Raw genomic sequence first — 12,826 nt, forward strand, 5'->3', positions numbered from 1 at the left:
TACTCCTCTGTTGAAGGGGAGCAAGAGCCAGTCTGGAGCAACCAGACTAGTGATGAAACAATCGTGGTGCGTCGTGAAGAGGGCCACACGCCGGTCGGCAAGTGGTCGAACAACGCGGTGAACAACAAGGAGCGGAAGGGCCCCCACGCAGATCTCGGGGATGCTGGGGAGGCAGACTTCGATGCTGGAGCTGCTCAGGGTTAGGGCTTCTCAAACCCTAGGTGCACTCACTCGAGGGTCCCTCGGTGGGCGTGCTAGATAAGCGTCGTGTAGGTTCTGAAGATAGCCGGTCCCGCAGGTCTCGTCACACCTACGACTCTCAGCTGGGCTGATGAGGTAGGTAAAAGGTCAGAGATGGCAGGGACTCGGGTCTCGTCGAGCTGGGCAGTCTTGATCCGTAGGAGAGACTTACAGCAAACCGCAAGCGCTTAGATGGTGCCTGCTGGTGCAGGGTGGCTACTCCTTAGCCACAAGGGAGAGTCTTCAGAAATAGTCAAGAGTTCCTTTCGTGGAAAGTAGTTCGTGATTCGGAGTTATCCGATTATCTGATTATCCCCTTTGGGAAGGGGACTCGCTCCTACCTTTATTCTAAGAAAAGGGGCTGGCCCGTGACTAGGTTCTACCTATGGGTGGAGCCAGGAGGGGGGTGGTTACACCCCTATCCTTTGTCCGGCTTCGCGCCAGCTCAGGGGCTGGCGTGCCCCCGAAACTGGTTTGAGCCGGGCTATGCACAGTGAGCACCGGGGTGCCACTTGCAATCACCTTCCTTTCAGCCCTGCCTACCTGGGATACACAAACCCTGTCTGGGACGGTGCTAACACCGCCCTCGACAGGAAACCCTTTGTCCAAGCTCCCCTTGCTGGAAGGTCCCCCAGCAGCAGGAGGTCAGACTTGTGTCTGGTGGCAGCATCCATTTTGTGATGCTGAGGCTTGAGTCAACTTTAACCGGGGTTCAAGGTTACTTCCATGTCGTGTCCCTCTAAAAGGGGGGAATGCTAACCCCGGCACCAGGACTGGCGAGGGGTTCGTATTCCCATTCGTATGACACCTTACTCGACATGTATAGGTGATGCGATGCCAAAGTTAGCAAATAACCGCAAGGATTATAATGCATTAAAAGTAGTTGGCCCGCGTCACCATGGAACGGCTATTAGGACTTGGTTCCGCAAGCCGTCGACGGGCTCAGCTCGCGCCAGAGCACCGTCCCACATGATTCCCTGCACTCTGCCTTCAGGATTGATAAGGCCTGCTATAGGAGTGACTGATAGGAATCCATGTGTCCATTTTAGGGTTTAGGTGTAGGAATACTACACCTACAGCAACGGGTGATTACACCACGTGGCCCCAGCTGTCGTGCAGCCAGTTGTGTCAGATTTGGGCGGCCATTCCAGGGGTGGCATAATACATGCTTCAGCCCCTGGTAGGCCCTGGGTACACCGATGCCCTGGATACCTGTGGTATGCTGAGACAGGGACTGACAAGGCGGCCCAGTTCCAATTAGTGGATGCACCTAACGTACATGTGTGTTAATTTTGAGAGAGAACAGCTAGGCTGTGGGTCTGATGGGCAGGCCCACAGCCGGAGAAAGTCGTAAACCAATGAAGCAAAAGCAAAAAATCTGGGTGATCATAGGATTGCAGACCCTACTCTCCTACATGACCCCCCCCCCAAACTTTGGGACAATAAGCTAACCTTGACCAGGTGAGTCTTCTTGCTCTAAGTGGAAATACCTGGAGAGCCCATCTGCATTGCCATGATCAGTGCCAGGTCTATGCTCCACTGTGAAGTCCATCCCCTGTAGGGAAATGGACCACCTAAGTAGTTTGGGGTTTTCACCCTTCATTTGATTTAGCCACAAGAGGGGCTTATGGTCGGTCTGAATCTTGAAGTGAGTGCCAAACAAGTATGGCCTCAACTTCTTCAGGGCCCAAACCACAGCAAAGGCCTCCCTCTCGATAGCTGACCAATTCTTCTCTCTGGGGGTCAGCCTCCTGCTAATAAAAGCTATGGGCTGGTCATGACCATCAAAATTCAGTTGCGATAGAACAGCTCCCACACCCAGCTCCGAAGCGTCTGTTTGGACAATGAATGGTTTGGAGTAGTCTGGACTCTTTAGGATAGGTGCTGTGCACATGGCCTGCTTTAGGTCATCGAATGCCTTCTGACAGCTTGCTGTCCACTGAACTTTTTTTGGCATCTTTTTACTTGTCAGGTCGTTTAGCGGGGTCACAATGGATCCATAATTTCTGACAAATTTCCGGTAATAACCAGTCAGGCCCAAGAAAGCTCGAACCTGAGTCTGGGTGGATGGAGGAGCCCAGTCCTGGATGGCCTGTATTTTGCTCTCCAATGGTTGAACCTGGCCTCCACCTACAAGGTGGCCCAGGTATACAACCTGTGTCTGCCCTATCTGGCACTTGGTGGCCTTGATAGTGAGGCCCGCCTTCTGCAGGGCCTCTAACACTTTCCTCAGGTGGACCAGGTGATCCTCCCAGGTGGAGCTAAAGACAGCGATATCGTCCAGATACGCCGCACAGAAGTCGTCCAACCCAGTGAGAACTCGATTCACCAGCCTTTGGAAGGTGGCAGGTGCATTTTTCAAACCAAAGGGCATTACCACGAACTGATAATGCCCACCCGGGGTAGAAAATGCTGTTTTGGGCTTGGCCTCCTCAGCTAACCTGATTTGCCAATACCCAGCTGTCAGGTCAAACGTACTTAAGTAGTTGGCCGAGGCCAACCGGTCGATAAGTTCGTCTGCTCTTGGTATCGGGTGGGCGTCGGTCTTAGTGACCGCATTGAGACCTCTGTAGTCCACGCAAAACCTCATCTCTTTCTTACCGCCCTGGGGGTGAGGTTTCGGCACGAGCACTACGGGACTAGCCCAGGGGCTGTCCGAGGGTTCAATGACTCCCAGCTCCAACATTTTCTGCACCTCTGTCTTGATGCAGTCTCTGACATGATCAGGTTGCCGATAGATTTTACTCTTTACGGGCAGACTGTCCCCAGTGTCGACCTCGTGGGTACACCACTTGGTCTGACTGGGTGTCAGAGAGAACATATGTCGAAAGGATTGAAGAACCTGTTTACAATCCTCTTGTTGATGTCCAGAGAGGCTGCCACAAAAGACAACACCATCTACTGATCCATCGTCAGGGTTCTGAGAGAGCAGGTCTGGGAGAGGGTCACTCTCCTCCTCCTGTCCCTCATCTGTGGCCATGAGCAAGCCCATGCCCTCCCTGTCGACATATGCCTTGAGCCTGTTTACATGGAGCACCCTGTGGGGGCTCCGGGGAGTTCCCAGGTCTACCAAGTAGGTGACCTCTCCCTTTTGCTCAATGATCGTGTGGGGCCCAGACCATTTGTCTTTGAGTGCTGCTGGGGCCACTGGCTCCAGCACCCACACCTTCTGTCCAGGCTGGTACACAGTCAGGACAGCCTTTTGGTCGTGCCAAGCTTTCTGTAATTCTTGGCTCGCCTCCAGGTTTTTAGACGCCTTTTCCATGTACTCCGCCATCCGCGAGCGGAGACCGAGCACATAGTCCACAATGTTTGATGCCGGCTTTCTGAGAGGTCTCTCCCATCCTTCCTTTACCAAACAAAGGGGTCCCCTTACAGGATGTCCGAACAGAAGCTCAAAAGGGCTGTAGCCAACCCCCTTCTGCGGGACCTCTCTGTAGGCGAACAAGAGGCAGGGTATCAGGACATCCCATCTCCGCCGAAGCTTTTCAGGTAGCCCGTGAATCATCCCTTTTAGGGTCCTGTTGAATCTCTCAACAAGCCCATTGCATTGTGGGTGATAGGGTGTGGTGAACTTGTAGTTGACACCACATTCCTTCCACATAGCAGTCAGATATCCCGACATGAAGTTTGCACCTCTGTCTGAGACGACCTCCTTAGGGAAGCCCACTCTGGAGAACACTCCAAGTAGGGCCCGTGCCACCACAGGTGCCGTAGTGGTCCTAAGGGGAATAGCTTCAGGATACCTGGTGGCGTGGTCCACCACCACCAGTATAAACTTGTGCCCTGATGCTGTCTGGGGTTCCATTGGTCCGACAATGTCGATCCCCACTCGTTCAAAGGGTACCCCCACCACTGGTAGTGGTATGAGGGGGGCCTTTGTCGTGCCACCTGACTTACCACTGGCTTGGCAAGTGACACAGGAGCGGCAAAACTCCTTCGTATCTTCGGGCATGTGGGGCCAGTGAAAGTGTGGAACAATTCTGTCCCAAGTCTTATTCTGGCCTAAGTGACCTGCAAGGGGAATCTCGTGGGCCAAGGTGAGAAGGAAACCTCTCAGAGACAAGGGGATGACCAGCCTCCTGGTCGCACCAGGTTTGGGGTCTCTTGCCTCAGAGTACAGGAGTCCATCGTCCCAGTACACTTTGTGGGTACCTGTGGCGTTCCCTGCAGCCTCAGCAGCGGCCTGCTGTCTGAGGGGTTCAAGTGAGGGGCAGTCTAACTGTGCCTTCCCCAGGTCTTCCCTGGAGGGTCCCCCTGAGCCCAGAAACTCAACCTGACCAGGTTCAAGCTCTTGCGGCTCAGTTTCCCTCAGTTCTTTAAGGTCAGCCTCCTCGGAGACTTGATCCACGACCTAGGGCAAGGGGGAAGGCGAAGCCTTACCCTTACTGCTCCTTTTCTTGGAAGGTGTCTGGTCCGTTCTTCCAGGATCCAGCACCTGTTCAGTGGGGCATCTTTTGGCCTGTGACCTGGTCACAGCAAGGACATGTGCTGGCAAACCTAACATTTCCATGTGAGTCCTCTGCTCCACTTCTGACCATTGTGACGTTTCCAAATCATTGCCCAACAGACATTCTACGGGGAGGTCTGAACTAACCACAACCTTTTTCGGGCCACTTACCCCTCCCCAGGAGAAATCAACAACTGCCATACTGTGATTGGTAGTGACGTTGCTGGCATTGGTCACTAGGTAACTGGTACCTAGCATGATCTGTCCAGGGTCCACAAAGTTAGGCGTCACCATGGTGACACTGGCACACGTGTCCCTGTAGGCCTGAGCCACTCTTCCATTTATCAAAGGTGTCTGCCTGTATTTGCCCAAAGTATTGGGACTGGCATCAGGGGACATATCCATATCCCCTGTACAGACAAGGACGGCCTGAGTGAGCGTGCCGACTAAGTCGTCACTCCCCTCGGTTCCCAAGGTTAACCCAACTAATGCCTTGGGAGGCGCACTACCACTGCTGACTGTACTAGGGGGCGCAGGTGCCTTAGGGGCTGCAGTGGTAGGAGTTTGCCCTCCTTTCTTGGTGCACTCACTAAACCAGTGAGTCTTACTTTTACAGTATTGGCACCACCTTTTTGACTGGCCTTCTTGAGTCTTCTTCTTCTGTGAAGCCTGACCCCCACCCTCTTTGGTTTGTTGGGGACCTGTCGAAGACTTCTGGTCATTTTGTTCGTTCTTGTTACCCTTTTGGTCTGCTTTCTTCTGACCACCCTGATTCTGATTCTGGTTCTGCTTGACCCTTGTTCTGACCCATCTGTCTGCCTTCTTTCCCAATTCTTGGGGAGAGGTCAGATCCGAGTCGACAAGGTGCTGATGCAACAATTGGTTCTGACAGTTGTTTAAAATCTGTTCTCGCATGATAAGATTGTACAATCCTGTGTAATCAGTAACCTTGCTACCCAGCAACCAGCCTTCCAAAGCCTTAGTGGCACAATCGACAAAGTCAGCCCAATCCTGAGACTGACTTTTCTGGGTGTCCCGGAACAGCACCCGGTACTGTTCCGTGGTTAAGCCGAACCCATCAATCAGTGTGTTCTTCAGGACTTGGTAGTTGTTAGCATCCTCAGCTCTTGTAGTGAGGAGCTTGTCCCTTCCTTTACCTTCAAAGGAAAGCCACAGTATAGCTGCCCACTGACTTGGGGGGACGCACTGGACAGTGCAGGCCCTCTCCAAGGCAGTTATCCACTTGTGGATGTCGTCCCCTTGTTTAAAGGGGGGCACTATTTTACTCAGGTGTCTAGTGTCTATACCCCTGTCTTTCTCTCTATTGAGAATGCTGCCACCAGCGGGATCTAACCCACTTAATTTCTGCTCTCGGGCCAAGGCAAGTCTTTCTTTGGCGAGGGCAAGTTCTTCCCGCTCGATCCTCAGATTGACCTCCCGCATCTTCGCTTCATGCTCCCTCCTCTGAGGGGAAGTCATTCCTCTCTGAGAAGGTGCCTGAGAGACATGTGTATGAACCGATCTGCCAGATCCTCTGGAGAGAGACCTAGCTCGTCCGTTCCCAAGGTTAAGCCTGCTTGAGCGTGGGCCCGGGGCTCCCCCAGTTCCATTCTCATGCCTGCTTAAGTTGGTCCTTGTAAGCCTGCCGACTACCACTGGACCTTTGTCTGCCTCGTCTCCCGATAACTCGTCCTCGTCCTCCTCCTCTGTGTGGAGGTCGAGGTCTGGGTCACCGAGGGTTCCCTCTAAGGGGGGCATGTTCCCATCTGCACTGGGGGGACCTGGGTTAGAGGACCTCCTAGCATCGTACGCCTCTAAGAGACCTATCAGTATTGCGATGGTAGGGTTAGAACCCTGGTTTAGCTTCCTGGAGGCACACAGTTGTCTCATCTCCTTGAAGCTAAGAGTTGCATATCGTGACACGACCTGTGGAGGGTCACTGACCACTAGGGGAGTCCCTGCAGACTCTCCGTGGACCGACATGCTTTTCTAGTGAGGTGTAAGTGTTGCACCTACCTACACTATGGGTTTACCTACTGATCCCTTGCTAAGAGTTGTAGTCAGGGTGTGCTAAGCCCTGTTACACTACAACAGCCGGTTCAGTAGAACTCGGAGTATTCTAAGTTAAGTTATATGTACCTGGGTACTTATGTGATCTTTCACTGCGATATTCTTAGGATACGTGTGTGGTAAAACAACAGCAAGCTCAAATCCCAACCGCTGCTCACCAATGTGAGAAGTTGGCCTGATATGTAGTGCTCACTATTCTAGTGATCACTGTGTATCATTCCAAACGACCCTTATTGATGATTGGTTGTAAGTCAACCTTTTAGACCAGCTATCCTAGTAGCGTGGATACGAGCAGTCTTTAGGCTAAACTCTAGAGGGCGTGTTAAGCCAGCTGTTTACCATCACATATACCCCTTGAACACCAAGTGAAAGGACACCACACAAGTTGTTATGAAAATAAAAGGATATTTATTTATAACAAGACTACCCTGGCTCTTTATGAGTCAGGGAGCTAAGCACACTACAAAACTCTTAGGAAAATACTTCAGTTGCACAATTTACACAAATGCCCGAGGGGCACGAGAAACCATCTACACTAACAGTGAAATGCGAATGGTTAGAGTCTGGAGGTACTGATTCCGGAGTGATCCGATCAGTGGGACTAAACGAAAAAGGAACTGGACACTTGTAGAGCGAACCTGCGATGGAGCACCGAGATGCTCGAGTTACCTAGCCCGGAGGCTGCGGCTGCGTGAAGTTCGGCAAGATGTCGGGAGTCCTCGTGTAGTCTCAGGAGCCTGAAAGAAGAAGTTGCTGGCAGGCGACCAGTGACGATGTTCGGAGCGATCCAAGCCTGGATCGGTGATGAAGGAAACCTGAAAGCAGAGGGGACTCAGTTCTCAACCGCTAGTCAGCGATCGTGTGGGTACCAGGAGGGTACCGGCTGAAGTCACCTCGACCAGGTGAGTGGGTGACGTCGGACTCGGCTGTTCCTCGGACCAGGAGGCGCGGCGGCGACCAGGATGGAGGGCGAGCTGTCCCACGAAGGTGTCTGCTGTCGATGATGCTGGGCCCAGGCAGGGGCAGCGGATCTTGGCAGTGGCAACCCAAGCGGGGGAGTCAAGATGGCGTCGGGAGTGGACCAGGAGGGTCCGTGGTACTCCTCTGTTGAAGGGGAGCAAGAGCCAGTCTGGAGCAACCAGACTAGTGATGAAACAATCGTGGTGCGTCGTGAAGAGGGCCACACGCCGGTCGGCAAGTGGTCGAACAACGCGGTGAACAACAAGGAGCGGAAGGGCCCCCACGCAGATCTCGGGGATGCTGGGGAGGCAGACTTCGATGCTGGAGCTGCTCAGGGTTAGGGCTTCTCAAACCCTAGGTGCACTCACTCGAGGGTCCCTCGGTGGGCGTGCTAGATAAGCGTCGTGCAGGTTCTGAAGATAGCCGGTCCCGCAGGTCTCGTCACACCTACGACTCTCAGCTGGGCTGATGAGGTAGGTAAAAGGTCAGAGATGGCAGGGACTCGGGTCTCGTCGAGCTGGGCAGTCTTGATCCGTAGGAGAGACTTACAGCAAACCGCAAGCGCTTAGATGGTGCCTGCTGGTGCAGGGTGGCTACTCCTTAGCCACAAGGGAGAGTCTTCAGAAATAGTCAAGAGTTCCTTTCGTGGAAAGTAGTTCGTGATTCGGAGTTATCCGATTATCTGATTATCCCCTTTGGGAAGGGGACTCGCTCCTACCTTTATTCTAAGAAAAGGGGCTGGCCCGTGACTAGGTTCTACCTATGGGTGGAGCCAGGAGGGGGGTGGTTACACCCCTATCCTTTGTCCGGCTTCGCGCCAGCTCAGGGGCTGGCGTGCCCCCGAAACTGGTTTGAGCCGGGCTATGCACAGTGAGCACCGGGGTGCCACTTGCAATCACCTTCCTTTCAGCCCTGCCTACCTGGGATACACAAACCCTGTCTGGGACGGTGCTAATACCGCCCTCGACAGGAAACCCTTTGTCCAAGCTCCCCTTGCTGGAAGGTCCCCCAGCAGCAGGAGGTCAGACTTGTGTCTGGTGGCAGCATCCATTTTGTGATGCTGAGGCTTGAGTCAACTTTAACCGGGGTTCAAGGTTACTTCCATGTCGTGTCCCTCTAAAAGGGGGGAATGCTAACCCCGGCACCAGGACTGGCGAGGGGTTCGTATTCCCATTCGTATGACACCTTACTCGACATGTATAGGTGATGCGATGCCAAAGTTAGCAAATAACCGCAAGGATTATAATGCATTAAAAGTAGTTGGCCCGCGTCACCATGGAACGGCTATTAGGACTTGGTTCCGCAAGCCGTCGACGGGCTCAGCTCGCGCCAGAGCACCGTCCCACATGATTCCCTGCACTCTGCCTTCAGGATTGATAAGGCCTGCTATAGGAGTGACTGATAGGAATCCATGTGTCCATTTTAGGGTTTAGGTGTAGGAATACTACACCTACAGCAACGGGTGATTACACCACGTGGCCCCAGCTGTCGTGCAGCCAGTTGTGTCAGATTTGGGCGGCGATTCCAGGGGTGGCATAATACATGCTTCAGCCCCTGGTAGGCCCTGGGTACACCGATGCCCTGGATACCTGTGGTATGCTGAGACAGGGACTGACAAGGCGGCCCAGTTCCAATTAGTGGATGCACCTAACGTACATGTGTGTTAATTTCGAGAGAGAACAGCTAGGCTGTGGGTCTGATGGGCAGGCCCACAGCCGGAGAAAGTCGTAAACCAATGAAGCAAAAGCAAAAAATCTGGGTGATCATAGGATTGCAGACCCTACTCTCCTACAACCAACACTGAGTTGGTTTTTCCCTTCTAGACCTCCCTCCCCGCTGTTCCCTTCCTGCCCTTCCCTCGCTTGATCACCGTAGAAATCTGTGCTATTATAGCAACCAGACTTGAGGCTGTTGAGAGGTGGACCATTCTGAGAAACGTCCCAATCCTGTAGCTAACAGAGTTGATAGATGCATGTTAGGGATGAATTACATAGAGTGGAAACTGGAGGGGTTCTGAGGGGTGACTGAATAGTCATTCCAAGTTCAATGAGAGCAAAGATGGGAAATGTAGCTAACGTAGGTCATCAGGGAGTAGTTCACATGAAGGTGCAGCTGCACAAAAAGTGGGTGGTTCCTCAACCCATTTAACCTCATCAACGAAGACGTATACCAGTGTCAGACGTTGCATACCCCAGAAACCAACAATAACTGAACGAGAAAGTCAGATCCCAGGATCCAAATCAAGTGCTTCTTTCTCAGTGACCGCTAGTAAATAAGAGATGCTGGTAATTCATATCCTATAGAAAAAAGCACATCTTCTGGGAGAAATCCAGTGCTTAATTAAGCTTGTGGTTTCCAGTGCTCGGCACAGGCACTTGATTGCAGGAACCTGCACTTATGACAGCTGCCACATGGAGGCGCTGTTTGTGCAATTTAAAAATGAACAGAATATCAGTTGTTCCTTAATTTAATATACATTAAAAACAACTATACCTGCCACTCAAGCTATTGTTAAAACTTTGGCAGCCTCGAACAGTCCAAATGATCACACTTGTAGCAGTCGGATGGTTAGTACAGTGGCAATGTGCGGTGCAAGCTGTGGTGTCCTCCTGAAGAGGGCCGGCAATTTATTTATTTTAACAAATTAAGCCTAGCGAAATCTGACCACTTTGGGTCCATGCAGGACTCAGCCAAGTACCAACCGAAGCAACTCTTCGATCTGGTCAAAACTACCAACAACCCATCCGTGCCCACATCCAGCAAATTTGAAGAGCCACCATAAAAAGCAGAGGAGTTTCTACAGTTCTTCGACTCCACAGTTCAACAGCTAAGACATCATGATCTCCACCCTACCTCTCCACAGGCGCACACATTCAAAGAGACTTGGCAACTATCTCATTCTGTTACAGAGGAAGACTTTCTCAAGATTTTCATAAAAACAAAACCCTCAAACCACTTTATAGACGCAATCCCTGGTGACACTGCAAAAGACCTTTATTCCCACATGCTTCCCCATTGGAACATTTCCTGACTGCCTCAAAACTGATCAAGTCGCACCTATCCTTAAAAAACCTCTGCAAACACCAACGACCTTTACAACTATCACCTGATCTCCAACCTGCTGTCCCTCTTCAAAATCATTGAAAGATGTGGAACGGAGCACCTCACCCAACACACAAAAAGCAACAACCTCCGAGATGAATTCCAATCAGGTTTCAATCTGAGCTCCAGCACAGAAACCACCCTATTACAGGGGGTTGACGATGTTCTTTGAACTCTAGACACAGACAATCCTTGCCTCTGATTCTTCTCAAATTGTCATCAAACTTTGACATGGTCAATCACTGTACGCTCCTAAACGCACTCAAAGATTGAATGGGCACTGATGGCATGCTTCCGAAATGGTTTGCCTTTTTCTTCATGGGTAGGTCCCACAGAGTTACAATTAATGACCATCTCTCCTCAGTGGGCCAAGGGTTCCCCATGGGTCCCTCCTTCCCCCAACACTTTTCAACCTATACATCGTGCTACTCTGACTCGGTCTTAAGAAGCCAGGAGATCTTCTATCGCCAATACGTACATGGCACACACTTGTATCTAAAGGTCTACTCACAAAAGGATATTTCACTGCTCGCCACTACCCTACACTCTATTCATAACTGGATGTCCTCATATCACCTGCAGCTAAACCCTTCTAAATCGGACTTTCTCCGTATCTCCCTTTCGACATCAACTTCTCCGTTGTAATCATGGATGGACACAACATCCTCAACAACAAACCCACCATTGTTGACATGGCCAATTCTCTGGACCATAGACTCAACCTACACTCTCAAATCAGCACCATGGTCTAAAGTGCTAGCTATCAACTACGTCTTCTGTGGGAAATTTGCTATTACATCCCAGAACAAGATCGTATAGCTCTTACTCATACACTGGTGCGCTCTAAAATAGACAATTGTAACTCTCGTCTGTTTGGGCTCCCCAAAATCAATCTCATCCCCTGAAAACAATTCTATACTCAGCAGTACAGTTCGTTTATGGGGCCAAAAGAAAGGACCACATGACCCCCATGCTGCTCACTCTCTGATGGTGGGCTATCTACCAGACAGCCCATCACCTCAGGCGGCTCCAGATCGAAACGTCGAAGATATCGAGGCTATGTCTGGTAAGGAAGGTGCAGATAGAATGTGGTCAACATTAGAAAGCATCATTTTTTGTTGTTGTCTTGTTCTGGAAGTGTGACCAGAGTCTGGAATCCGACCTTTCTTTAATAAAAAGCAAAAAGATATTGTTTAACGGTTTCCTTGCAGGTAAAACAAAAATCATAATTTCTTAGAAAATGAAAAATCGACATTCTGGATCTTCTCAGTTTCCAATAGTCAGTGAGTTAAAAGAAAAGTTGAACTTACAGCTCAGTGTGACATTGGTACAATAGCAGAGCTGATCCCGGCTGGAAGTTGAATGAAACGTGTACTGTTACACCAAAATGACATTTATGCTGGTTATAAATGGCCTTTTCATTATTCGCTAAAATCCACTTTCGCTTAAGTGTTTGTAATGCAATCTTTATAGACATTCGGGCATTCTATTTGTCTCAGTGAGATTTTAAGAGTTAGTCATCACATTGTCCATTTCAACTGCTGTAGAAGTTAGTTCAATCAAAGTTCATTGCAGCAGTAGGGTAGCTGAAAAAAATTGGTTTAAAGGGCTGTGCCTTCGTAATATAGGCTTGATAGACACTTCTCTTGTGAAATATTACGTTTCTGATTTACTGACTTCCAGCTTTTTGTTTGGCGCAAGCAGAGAAGGAATTAACAGAAAGAGGTTTTTAATTTGTGTACCGTAGTAACCTAAATTTAGCAGTACATAAAAAAATTCTAGTAAACCTTTTATCATAAAGCGTTGAAGGGAGGAGGGTCAAAGTATAATTTCCCTAAAGTTAAAATAGCAAGAAGATAGGAGAGGCGTTTGATAGTTAGACAGAATATAGCTATTCTCAATGCATATGTAAAAAAGATTACATTAGAAATTAATATCACATTATTATGGCTAGTTTAGGCAAACTAATTTTAGCAACAAACGTTTCAAAAATATAATGTAACT

The 12,826-nt window shown here is 50.3% G+C and overlaps 1 protein-coding gene across 5 annotated transcripts in view; it reads right to left on the reverse strand.

Moving 5' to 3' along the window:
* Window positions 1–12,826, reverse strand: part of FSIP1 (fibrous sheath interacting protein 1) — a 941,373-nt gene that overhangs the window by 907,133 nt on the left and 21,414 nt on the right. The gene's annotated exons all lie outside the window — the stretch shown is intronic.

Source organism: Triturus cristatus, chromosome 9 (assembly GCF_964204655.1).
Source record: "Triturus cristatus chromosome 9, aTriCri1.1, whole genome shotgun sequence".
NCBI classification, from domain to species: domain Eukaryota; kingdom Metazoa; phylum Chordata; class Amphibia; order Caudata; family Salamandridae; genus Triturus; species Triturus cristatus.